Here is an 11,784-nt window from a genome sequence, read left to right on the forward strand (position 1 = left end):
AGGTGAAAAATCTCAACTTTTGCTTTACAACGCATTTGGACAGCATGGGATTTTATACAATCTTTTAGGCCTCGTAAGGGGGGGTAGTGCTGTCAGTGCACCACCTGCGGTGCACTGTAGGCATGACTTAAGCTTCTTTGCAGCGTCCCTTCAGCCCCTAGCTGCGACCCCTTTCATTCCTTTTACTATACCTCCATTAATATTCTCTTTCTACTATCTTCTGTTCCTCAACCCTCTTGTAACAATAATTTCATATTGCAAGGTTTTCCTCCAGTTACACTTGTAACCTTTTGCTCTCAGTTCTATTAGTCCTGAATGACCTTATAGATCCTAGTGCTTGGTCTTTGGCTTAAATTGTTTAATCTATTTTATAATTTTTCAGGGCACTGATGGCTATACTTACCCTGCAAGTAATATGAGTCCGTCACGCTCGCCTTCTACACCATCGTACACACCCCTCAGTTCTGCCAGCCGTTCCCTCCCACCATATACCTCAGCAGCTTCAGCAACACCTGGTAAGTAATCTTGGAGATGTTATATTTCCTTCAAAGGTCATTGTTTTCTTTTTCATGCCAATGGTAATCTATTCATTGAATATAAGGCATAGTTGTCAACTTTACAATGTGATGCTGCAGTCTGTTATGGTAGTAACAGACTGCAATAGTTCGTTCCCTTCGCTGATCCAGAGTGTGAACATGAATCCGCGACTTTGAAACCCCGAAGCAGTTGAACAAGTAACTGTAGTGCGTTTACTTTTCTAAGATCGCTGTGGTGTGGCTTGTACAGACATCATACGTTGTCAATTTTCATGTTATGGTAATCATATTAACTTCATGGAGTTTATTGAAATAGTTTTCATTTCTTGAAATGTGGTTCTTTGTTTGCATCAGATATTTTGGATATATCTTATTTCGTATATTTTCATTTCTTGAAATGTGGTTCTTTGTTTGCATCAGATATTTTGGATATATCTTATTTCGTATATTCTTCGTTAAAAGCTCAGTTTCATCAGTGAAAATGAAGATATGGCATATTTTTTCGCCGGCAATGCCAGATCTGAGTTTAGGGGACCTATGACTTTTAAGAGGATTTAAAAGGTCATGGTCAATATCATTAAAGGATACTCGCTCTCGATCACCCACTGTGATAAGTATGAACAGCCCAGCCCAAGTGACTCCCGTAAACATCTTCACCCCCACCTAAGGCCAAGGAATAGTCAATAATTTCCTGAAATACTTCATTTTATAAAACCATTATGAAGGTCCTGTTACTGATGTTTCGAAGGCTATCCAGAGAACATCTGAAGCGACTTAAGTGTCAGAAATGACTATTCATAGACTTAATAAGGAAGCAAGAGATGCGGGAAATATTGTGGAATCTTCAGTGTTTCAAAAAAGAAAAGAGAAAGTGAGTCCTGTGACTGACTTTGATGATTTTGATAAAAATTTTAATGCAAAGAAGGAATGAGTGGTTTTCTTTTCTAAGGGCATAATAGACTGATTGACTTATAAATTTATGTCTCAAGTCCAAACACCGGAGCCAACAGGCCATTCAGCGTATCTATAATTATAGAAAGAGAAAGAAGGAATAGCTAAATAGAATAGGGAATGAAAATAAAATTTTTAAAAAGTTAACAGGGAAGAAGCAAATCCTTTCCCTCGACTCCCAAGGTCTAAAGCGAATCCTCTTAAGAAGGACTATATCTTTGGGAAGCATTTAATGGGACTTACAAACCTGTAGATATGACAACTCTCCCTTTTCTACCTGGCCCCACCAGAGAGATCTTAGAAAAGTAAATGCACTGTAATTAAGCACATAGCAGATGTCACACCATCAGGGCAAGGAAGTAGGAGTGGGAAGCAAGTATTTTTCTTGAGCATAGAGTAGAGTCTCTATAACCAAATTTCGTTAATTAAGGGAGTGAGCATAAAGTTTTTGTTGTTGAAGATATACTGGGTTTGAGTATAAAATGTGCGGTTAAGAAAGTATGCAAAATAAATATGAGAATAAAAGTGCATAGGAAGTCAGTATTCATAAGTAGCATTTCCTATAGATTATCCTATCCTATCAACAGACACGACTGTCCACAAGATCAATACAAAGCTACGTATATGTAATTTTATTGAAATATTAACACAATATGAATTATTAAGATATTTTCACCAATGTAACAAGTTTGTATGTAGTAGAAACATAGGAAGAGAGAAGTAAAGAAAAAATATTAATAATAGGAGAGAGAGAGAGAGAGAGAGAGAGAGAGAGAGAGAGAGAGAGAGAGAGAGAGAGAGAGAGAGAGAGAGAGAGAGAGAGAACCTTTTGAGTTCTTTTCAAGATTAACACCATAGGGAACAAGCCTCATCTTATTGGATTCATTTTACCACCAGGGCAAATACAAAATACCAGATATTATTAATTTTACTCAATGTCTGTCTTAATCATCATTGTTTTCACGATGCATTGTAGTAGAAAATAACTTAACTCAGATTGTGTGTTTCAAGGAGCAAAGTAGTTTTGGAGTGCCGATGTAGTTATTGCTAATGCCGATGTGTAAACGAGTTAATTATTGCTGACAATTTTGATTGACATATTTTAAAAGCAATTACCAGCAGTTAAGCTATTGTAGGAAAGTCAACAGCAGTGGTCCTTCCTCTTCTATTCCTTGACTAGTTCCAGTCTTAGGAGGATTAGGAACCACTATCTGCTACTTTGGTATTGGTGAGTTAGGTTGCATAGTATGTGACCAATCTTAGGCTGCAGCTTTTAGCTCAACTAATTTTATCAGGGTCTATTTCTTCTACTTTTTTTGGATTTCCTTTCAATATTCCAGCCTTAGTGTCAACTGCTGTGCAACCTTCTCATGCAAAGAAAAAGAAGGTCTTATAGCTGTGTTAAGGTTTACATATTTAAAAAGTGTCCACACCATAACATTGTTTGTGGATTTACTAGTTTTCATGACTGGCATTCTACTCTACATTAAGAATAATAACAATTGGACAGGTAAAAGACTATTCAATTCACAGCACATTTTTGTTGCTGGAACCTCATGCTGGCAACAAAACCGTCAAACATTACATAATGGAAAAATATTCACTAGTTATGTCTATTTGGCTACCACTTACCCAGAAACTCTGCTACTCTCTCTCTCTCTCTCTCGTTCTCGCCATCTCTCTCTCTCTCTCCATCTCAATTTTTTTTCCATCTCTCTCTCACTCTCTCTCTCTCTCTCATGAATTTTTTTTGCCTTTATCTCTGTCCTATTATTAATATTTTTTCACTGCTTCTCTCTTTCTACTAAATACAAACTTGTTACATCTGTTGGTGCTTAATTTAGTTTTGTTCAACTGCTTCGGGGTTTCATAGTCACAGATTCGTGTTCACTCCCTGGATCAGCGGAGGGAATGAACTATTGTGCATGATAGTACAAATTTTTAGTGTAATTGATTAGAGGGTGAATGAAAAATGTTCTAGGTTAGTGACAATAGTCTTTTCTCTAAATAAGCTTTACAGTATGATGGAGTACAGTGTACTATGTTAGTATGTTACAAATTTTTAAACTGTAAGGAATTAAAGGTTGACTGAAAAATTTCTTAGTGACATACTTCTTTTTTAAATAGGCATGTGGCAGTACAGCTTGGGAACAGAAGGAGCAAATGCTGGGCCATCAATCAGTTCTGGGCATCCAGGAGCAAGTTCAGGTCATTCCAGTGGCAGTGCTCCAGGCACTCAACCTGAACTGACAGACATGCTTCAAATCCTTGACCAGTCAGGTGGTACTACTTTTGATGACCTGAATATGTTTAATACAAATTTTGAATGAGGACCATCTAAAGTAGTGAATACCTTGGTAAAAGCTTGACTATTCCAAGAGACGTTATTTTATTTTTTTAGCAATTTTTTTTCTGCAGAGGGGTAAGTCTTCAAATCCATATTGGTATTTCATTTTTCATCAACAAGTGCCTCAGTGACAGTGTTCTAAGATTGGACTATAGACCCACTATACCAGAAGTATGGCAAGTTTTGAAAAGTAGCTGAACTTCATTTCACTTATAAAAATAAGAATTTTGTTACAGTGTCCAAGGATTTGCCTCCTTCTGTCAGTGTTTAAACAATATTGGATATTGGAATGCCCCTGTGAATAATTGATCATGGATGCTTCAACTCATATAATTTTGTGAGTTATCACAACAAAAGTTTAGAAGAAAAACGGACTTCTTGATGTAGACATGGAATAAGATGATAATACTGGTCATCAGGAAAAGTGAATTATCAGGCTAATTTCATATAATGTATATTGTGAATTTTATTTAAATTTTGTTTAGGTGCTGTTTATAAAGAGCAAGTTATTTAAATTTAGTATTTATTATTTAGGAATAATACTGTACCTCAAGCAGTAGAGCTCAATATTGTAATTTACAATGTTTATGTTTAAAGAAATTATGCTGATAATCAAATTGCAATATTTCAGCATTATGTTTTTGTTATGATTTTATGATTACTTAGGGATGTTCACCACTGTACAGTACTTTCAAGCACGTTTTGATTTAGTGCTCAAGCTTGTGTTGTTCAGAAATGGTATGTATTCACTGAAAGAGAAACATGAAAGTGTCTTCTTTTACCAGCTGTCTGATTATTAATGGTCTCATGTTGTGACGACCTTTAGATTTCTTGAGAGATATATATCTGAAACATTGCAATGCAATATCTTGAATATGAATATTCAATCTTTTACTAGAGTGTTTTAATTTTTTTAGTGTAGTTATCATAGATGTGGGTTTAATTTTTCTTTTTCAATGAGGTCTTCCACCTATTTTGTAATTTGAGTCTCTTTATGTTACTAAACAATTAATGTGGGTGAAATACATCAGACCTTCCAGGATGGTAGTAAGTTTGAGTTGTTATTCACTAATTTATAGATATTATATTAAATGGGGTTCAGGGCACTAACAAAATTATTGTACTTTTAACAAAAACAAAAAAATATGCAAATGGAAGACTTGTTATATTAGGTCTAGGTAGGTGATAACTAATTTCATTTCTTTTAATTGTGCAGAAAAAGGTTGAACATTCATGGAAAATTCATCATGCAACTTTTTCATGAGCTTTCATGCCACTTGTGTAGCTCAGTTTGTACAATGTAGTGTATATTTTGCCTAATGATGTCAGTACAAGTGTGTCTCAGTGCTCTGAGAGCATTCAATTTTTATGAGCAAGAGGTTTGTGCATTTTGGTGTTGAGTCACCATGATTATACTTGATTATGGACATATCATTTATGGCAGAGGGGAGTTCTTGGCTTGTGGCAGAATTCCACCTGCCCTTTGAAAAAAAAGATGGTTCTGATTAACTTTTGAATCCAATTACAATTAGTAGTTTACTCTACAAATCTGTTAGCATTCCCTCTTCTTTAATTTTGTTTAAGTCGTAGATTTGTAATTGAGTCAAGTGCCATGTTTCTTTGGGTCTAGTATCAGTGCCACAGCTCAAGAGTGTTTTGAACCTTGTTATTTTAAAACGTTTCATAGAGAGTTCATGTTTATAATTGGTATAAATTATTTTTTAGGCATTTCTAACAAGGTTTAAGCTATGTCCCCTCAACCCATAGTTATGTATATGAATAAAGACGTGTGTAGAATGTTCCACTTGAAAATGTATGAGTGTGAAATGGCAGGCATGACTGTATTCTCCAAGATTAAGTGTACATTTGAGATTTATATATAAGGAAGTCAACCATGTAAATACAACAGTTGTGTATGTGTGAAATTGAAACCAGCACTTTTTTAAATGATTTACTTTGTATTGTAACTGGTATTTAACCAAGGGTAAAATTTTGCCAGTGTTACCTGTACATAGATTTCACCAATGATGTTACATATGTAAGAAAATGCAAATGCTTGTTGAGGACAAATTGTAGCGAGTGTTGTGGTGCCGGTGAAGTACTGGAAGTAACAAGGTAATTGAGACAGTACAGTATTTAATTTTTATACCATGATTTGTGCAACAGTGTATATGAAGCACAAGTTTGGAATATTTTTGTCAGTGGCCATATTAATGTAAGGGAAGACTATAGTAGGATCCATGGTAAAGGGCCCAAAAGTGAGCCAGGGACCACACTACAAAGACAGTCCATCAGTGCAATATTTGCTGCAGTGGCCTGGCTGGTAAAGGGCCAGTGGCTTACTCAACAATTTGTCACAAGTCTTGAAATTATAGTTATCAGTATTTGAGGCATGTAAGTAAAACTCTTTTCCTTTTCTTCTTTCTTTTAATGCAATTGTAGATTCATCAATGCGATGGTTTAAAATAGGGACACCCGTTTACTACCAAGTAACTAACTTAAGAAATTTTTTCAAGAGTACCTCCATTCCATATGATAACCAAGTGCCTAAATTTGGTTGCAAGGACTTGGAAATTGTGACAAATTGAGTAGAGTTAATTTTTTAACTCTTAATTCATCTCAACTCTACTAAATCCCAATTAATGTTTCAACAATATTTTATTTTCCTAACAAAAGCTCAGTTAACAAATCTTAACTGTGTTAGCAAGATAACCATCAATCAGTATTCTATCCAAAGATGCTGAGTGAGGTGCTCTTAGTCATCAGTATTAAAGCTTTGATAAATTAGAGGGTTCAAGAAAACGGAGAAGAAACCTAACTTGCTAACATAGTTGAAGGTTGAATATCCACCTGTAAGTGTAAGCATCAGTCCTTGAGGGTAAGAGTGCAATGTTTAGAACAGCCTTGTTCAAAATATATAGACATTGTAGTATTTATAAATTAACTGAATTTACATTTGGACCCAGGTGGGATTAACTGACACATTTGTCCTGTATGTCTACTCATTATCTAGTACTATTTCTAAAAGCCTAAAATTTATCACATAAGTATGTAAATTAATGACATATAAATAAACTTATGTCTAAGATGTGTGCATTACTTAAACCCAAATCCAGGTTTCCATACAAATTATTAAAGTAGTTTGTTGGATTCTAAGTACAGAACCCCTGCCAGATGCTAAAATTTTCTGAATAGCCAAGTCGCCTTCCTTATTGTCTCAGTTTGTTTTGTTAGTACTAGACCTAAAATGTTCTGTTACCAAATATCACTCATAGTCCATGAGCCAGACACTCAAATTTTGGATTTGACTACCACCAAGGGGACTAATAGCCATTGTGTTTTTTTAGTTAGCTTAGTGTCTGAGGTACATGAAAAATTATACCCTTATGGCGGCCATCTTTAAAGATGGCCGCCGTTTTTACCAAAATTGGCCAGATGTCAGAAATTTGCCTCCTGCCTTCCATAATTTTGTTTCAGACCAAATCTAATTGTTTGATATTATAGTATACAAGATTATCAAGGAGAAATACATACTTTTGGGTGAATTTTTAACATAATTTATTTTTAAATCATAAAAAATATGAGAAAAAATAAAAAAATTTTGCATTTTTTCAAATTTTTTTTTTTCATTTTCCATGTATTTGTCCATAAGTTTAGTTCTTACTTAAGTATTACTTGACTCTTAGCCTTATTAAGTACCTCCTTGTAAAAATATCTGCTAATCCACATGAAATATTTACATACAAATGACATGTGCAATCTGATTCAGATATTCCCCTCCATCTACAACATTGAATTATATATATACTTGTATATATTATGGCAAACATACTGTCCCTAGTAAATTGTTTTATGTTTTGAGTAAAATTCAACATATTATAAACTTATTATGGCATATTAAAAACACACATTACGTATGATGAAATGGGTGTTCTCTTTTTGTACCTGATCCACAATTTGATATTCAGTCCTCATCACTTTCGGAATCCTCAGAATCTAGTTCCATTTCTTCTTCTTCATCAACCATGTTTGAACATGCTGTAAGTTTACAGGCTGCTGTGCATTTAAGTCCATTTATAATGCATGAGCATTTTGCTGGTTGACACTGTCTGGAACATTTGCAGGACATTAAACTGAGGACAACTTCTGGGACTGGCATAGTCGTCATCCACTGAATCAGCAGATTCCCTTCACTCATTGTCCATCCATGGCCATCATTTGGATTTGGAATACAAGGGAAGTTTTCAAGGCTATTCCTCCAAATGGCTGACTGGTAATTAGCACGAAGTGTGTGCTGGTACAGTGTTCTGGCAAGATGGTAACTGGCCTGATTCAACATCCCCTTGGCGGCTCTGAAACATTTCGTACCTTAGTTGATTAACTCTCAGACACTGTGTCGCGCGAATACAATTTACATATGAATTCTTCAATGAGTTCAAATATTGCACCAGAAAGCTGCCAACTTGAACCAAGTTCAGAGAAAGCCACTTGATATTTCTGGTTTTGAATGATTAGTTTTAATGCCTTCAGCTTGCCTTGTCCAGCCAATGCACTAATAGTGTCGCATCCAGTCCATGCATGAAGGCCCAATAATGCATTTCTCACACCATCCCCAATAGCACTACTCAATTTGCTGGTGTCGACCAGTCTGATGCGCAGTTTAGTGCCCCTTCTTATGAATATTTGACTCTATCAGATGGCTTAGAGCAAGACAAATGATTAAAACATCTGTGTCATCTGATATTAATAGCAGTGAGTTGAATTCTTCTCCTGCCTGCTTAGCATGTAGAAGCAAACGAGTATCAGCTTCTTCTTGACTTGATGCCAGTTCTTCAACTATTTGACAGTCATTCTGGGTGAGTTTCAGACATTTGTTTCCAAATGTTACAAACATGACTTTCTCTCAAAGTTTCATTCTTTTCTCTGGATCTTTCCAGCTTTCAGCCAGGAATGCAGTCAGGTTGTTCTTGCTTTCAGTACAAGTGAGCAGCCTCCTCCAATTCTTTATCTTATGGCCTGTTCTAATCTGCTTAAATGCTATACCCATCTGTGAACCATGTCCACGGCTTTCCCGTTCAGCAGTCTTGATTGATTGGTCTCTATAGATATCAAACACTATATCAATTCTTTTACTTTTTTGGCTTGCATAAAGAATCTGGCTAAGCACTTTATCTGGTAACTCATCAAAAGTATGATTCTCTCCTTGGGTCTTTTGAATGAGAGCCATGGCATCGATAATTGTAGCATGAGACTCACTTATTTCTTCTGTTGGATGTAAACTACTTTTCCTTCCAAATGCTTCCCCAAAACAGCCTTATTGGTTTTCTTCATAGTGCCATCAGCATTAGCTAGTTCCCAAGGTAGAGGACCAAGAGGGTGACTGAAAACATCTAACATGTCCAACTTACGGTTCTGTGCTATCAGAAGCATGTTACCAAAAACCCGGCGATCTGCCTTGAGCATTACTTCAGTCTTTGTTCCCTTGATAGTTCTTCCTTTCTTCATGTTGTGGAAGGTTTTCAGGTTCAGTCTGTTTATGGTATCATAGAATCCCTCCCTCTGCTGTAGACGCTGTACTTGAAACTTTAGGTACGCTTCCTCTCCCTTTTGTTTTGCTGACAATAAATCCTGGGAGACCTCTGGGGGCGCAGCTGCTCCAGTGGAAAGGCTGACTACATTTAAGGGGTCTTGCTGGAAAGGATTGATCCAGTTATTTTCAAGCAGATCTACTAGTGATGATACGTCGGCTTCATCTCTCATAATGCGAGTTAATTCAAGGTCTGGATGACTTAGACTTGAACAATGGATGGATATTCTTTCCCGTAACTACCTCACAGCAGGAGCTCGGTGTTCTGCTGTTAAATAATAGCGAGACACAGTACCAGGTTTAAGACTAAATCCACGTGTACCACCAGCAGTTTGGGTGTCCTTGTTGACAGTTTCTTCAGTAGTTTGGTCTACTGCAATGCGTGCAAATGAATTAGTTGAACTGAGTTGTACTGAAAATCCACCATTAAGAAAATGAGCTTACAACTGTGGAAAATTCTCCTTCAAATGAGTCATCTGTGCATAGTACACAGGGAGATATCTGGCATAGTTGGTTTTGTCCATCGCAAAACACCAAGGAATTACCTCCCGAATGCATGCTATATGAAGCAGCCAGTCACCTTCCCTGTCAGCTCGCAAGAGCCCAAGAAGTGTCTCAACCATTTCTATGTATGTCATCCAGTATGATGCCAACGGACCCTTGTTTTTCATGTCACACATATTCATGGAACAGCTACAAGACTCTTTTGCAAGAGTTGTTTTCCAATACATCTTGATAAATTGAAGCACAAATGTTCTGATCCAGTTCATTTAGTACACCTTTAGCTTCAGATAAACATGGTAGAGCATCAGGGTGTTTATCTTCTAGCCATTCCTGAAATGCATGCCAGGCAAGCCTCATTAAGGCTTCATACATGAGCTTATGAAAACGTACTGCTCTGTTGTATTGTTTTCCTTCTAGCAATTTGTTAATAGATCCCTCAGCAATAACTCCAGATTCCACAGCTAAATCCCGTAGTCCTGCATCACCATACATTTTTCCAATTGTAGACATAAAATTGCATATTGTGTGGAAATTCCCCATCATTAATACAATCTTTCCATATTTTTCTGGATACTTCCATGCAATTTCTGTTGCCTTAGCAAACAAAGCTTGATCCAGGACAACTGCTATGCTGTCTAGGTGGAGTGATGACTGAATAGTGATGGATTGATGGAGGATTTCCTGTACGGTTGTCATTTCTGTTGCAGGAGCATTTATTGTTGGTAGGTACCCAACTGTGTCTGATGCAACTGGAATATTGTCTCTGGTTAAAATGTTGAAGCCTGTCCACGAACTTACTGTTTGATTTGTTGGGTCCTGTGCCCGCTCTATTATAAATAGAATATTTCTCTTTAATACTTCAGAAAGGTCAGCTGGTGTTACTGGTGCTGGACCATTCCTTTTGCCTGCAGTATACACTGGAAGTGGTATGTCAGAGGATCTGATTGTTCTCTTCTTGTCCTTTTTGCTGATGGATAATTGTGGTTTAGGTGGGGCACATGTCATCGATTTGGCCTGTATAATTATTCCATTCACACGATGTGAAGTTCCTGCTCCACTGAGTACCTCCTCTTGTCTGTCAATGTTATCAAATGCTAGCACTGTAGTAACACCAGGATGGATATCTGAAGGTAATGGGAGCCTATTGTTATCTGTGTTCTCTAGCTTTTCAAGACAGAGTGCAGTGTCAATCTCTTCTAAAACTGAATATGAACATGAATGTCCCAATCGATTCAATGTTTTAATCAGCTCAACATTTCCTGTAAGTGTTTTTACAACCAAGGAGCAGGACATGCTTGGGTGTAAGCACCTTACATACAGTCACACCAGAGATAATGTCTTGAGCAATAGACTATGACAACCTATTAACACGCAAGGTGGGTGCCTGTTCTTTTCCACAAAGTAAGATGCAGAGAAACTTCATGAGATTGTCTGGTATGGGCAAATATCCTTCACCAAGTTCTTGAGGGTGTGGAGGCCATGTTTATTCTGGGATTTCACATTTTATTTCATGGCGTAAAAACTGGGCAATCTTGACTATTAAACAATCAAAGTCATCATTTTGGGTATATGCCTGAAGTTTGTTCTTTAACAGTACATTTTCATTAATGACTGATTCGTACGACAAATTGTCAGGTCTCAGATAGACCCCGCGAGATATGGTGAAGAAATGTAATGCCTCTCCAAACAGCCTTAAATATATAGGTAATGGTATATATACATATCAATATACGTATAAATGTATATGACACTAGTTTTTAATTTGACAAAGCTGTGAACAGAGAAATACATGGTGACCATTTGATATTTCAACAAATAACAATATTCAGAGGTTGAATATGAGCAAAATATGAAAAAAT

At 36.6% G+C, this 11,784-nt stretch overlaps 1 long non-coding RNA gene across 1 annotated transcript; it reads left to right on the forward strand.

The window, feature by feature from the left end:
- Positions 1-6: 6 nt before the first annotated feature.
- Positions 7-6,920, forward strand: LOC135206205 (uncharacterized). Its single transcript, XR_010312698.1, has 2 exons — positions 7-515; positions 3,615-6,920. It is a non-coding gene; the product is annotated as an uncharacterized LOC135206205 (long non-coding RNA).
- The last annotated feature ends 4,864 nt before the right edge of the window (positions 6,921-11,784 follow it).

The sequence above is a fragment of the Macrobrachium nipponense genome, chromosome 29 (genome assembly GCF_015104395.2).
Source record: "Macrobrachium nipponense isolate FS-2020 chromosome 29, ASM1510439v2, whole genome shotgun sequence".
In the NCBI taxonomy this organism is placed as follows: Eukaryota; Metazoa; Arthropoda; class Malacostraca; order Decapoda; family Palaemonidae; genus Macrobrachium; species Macrobrachium nipponense.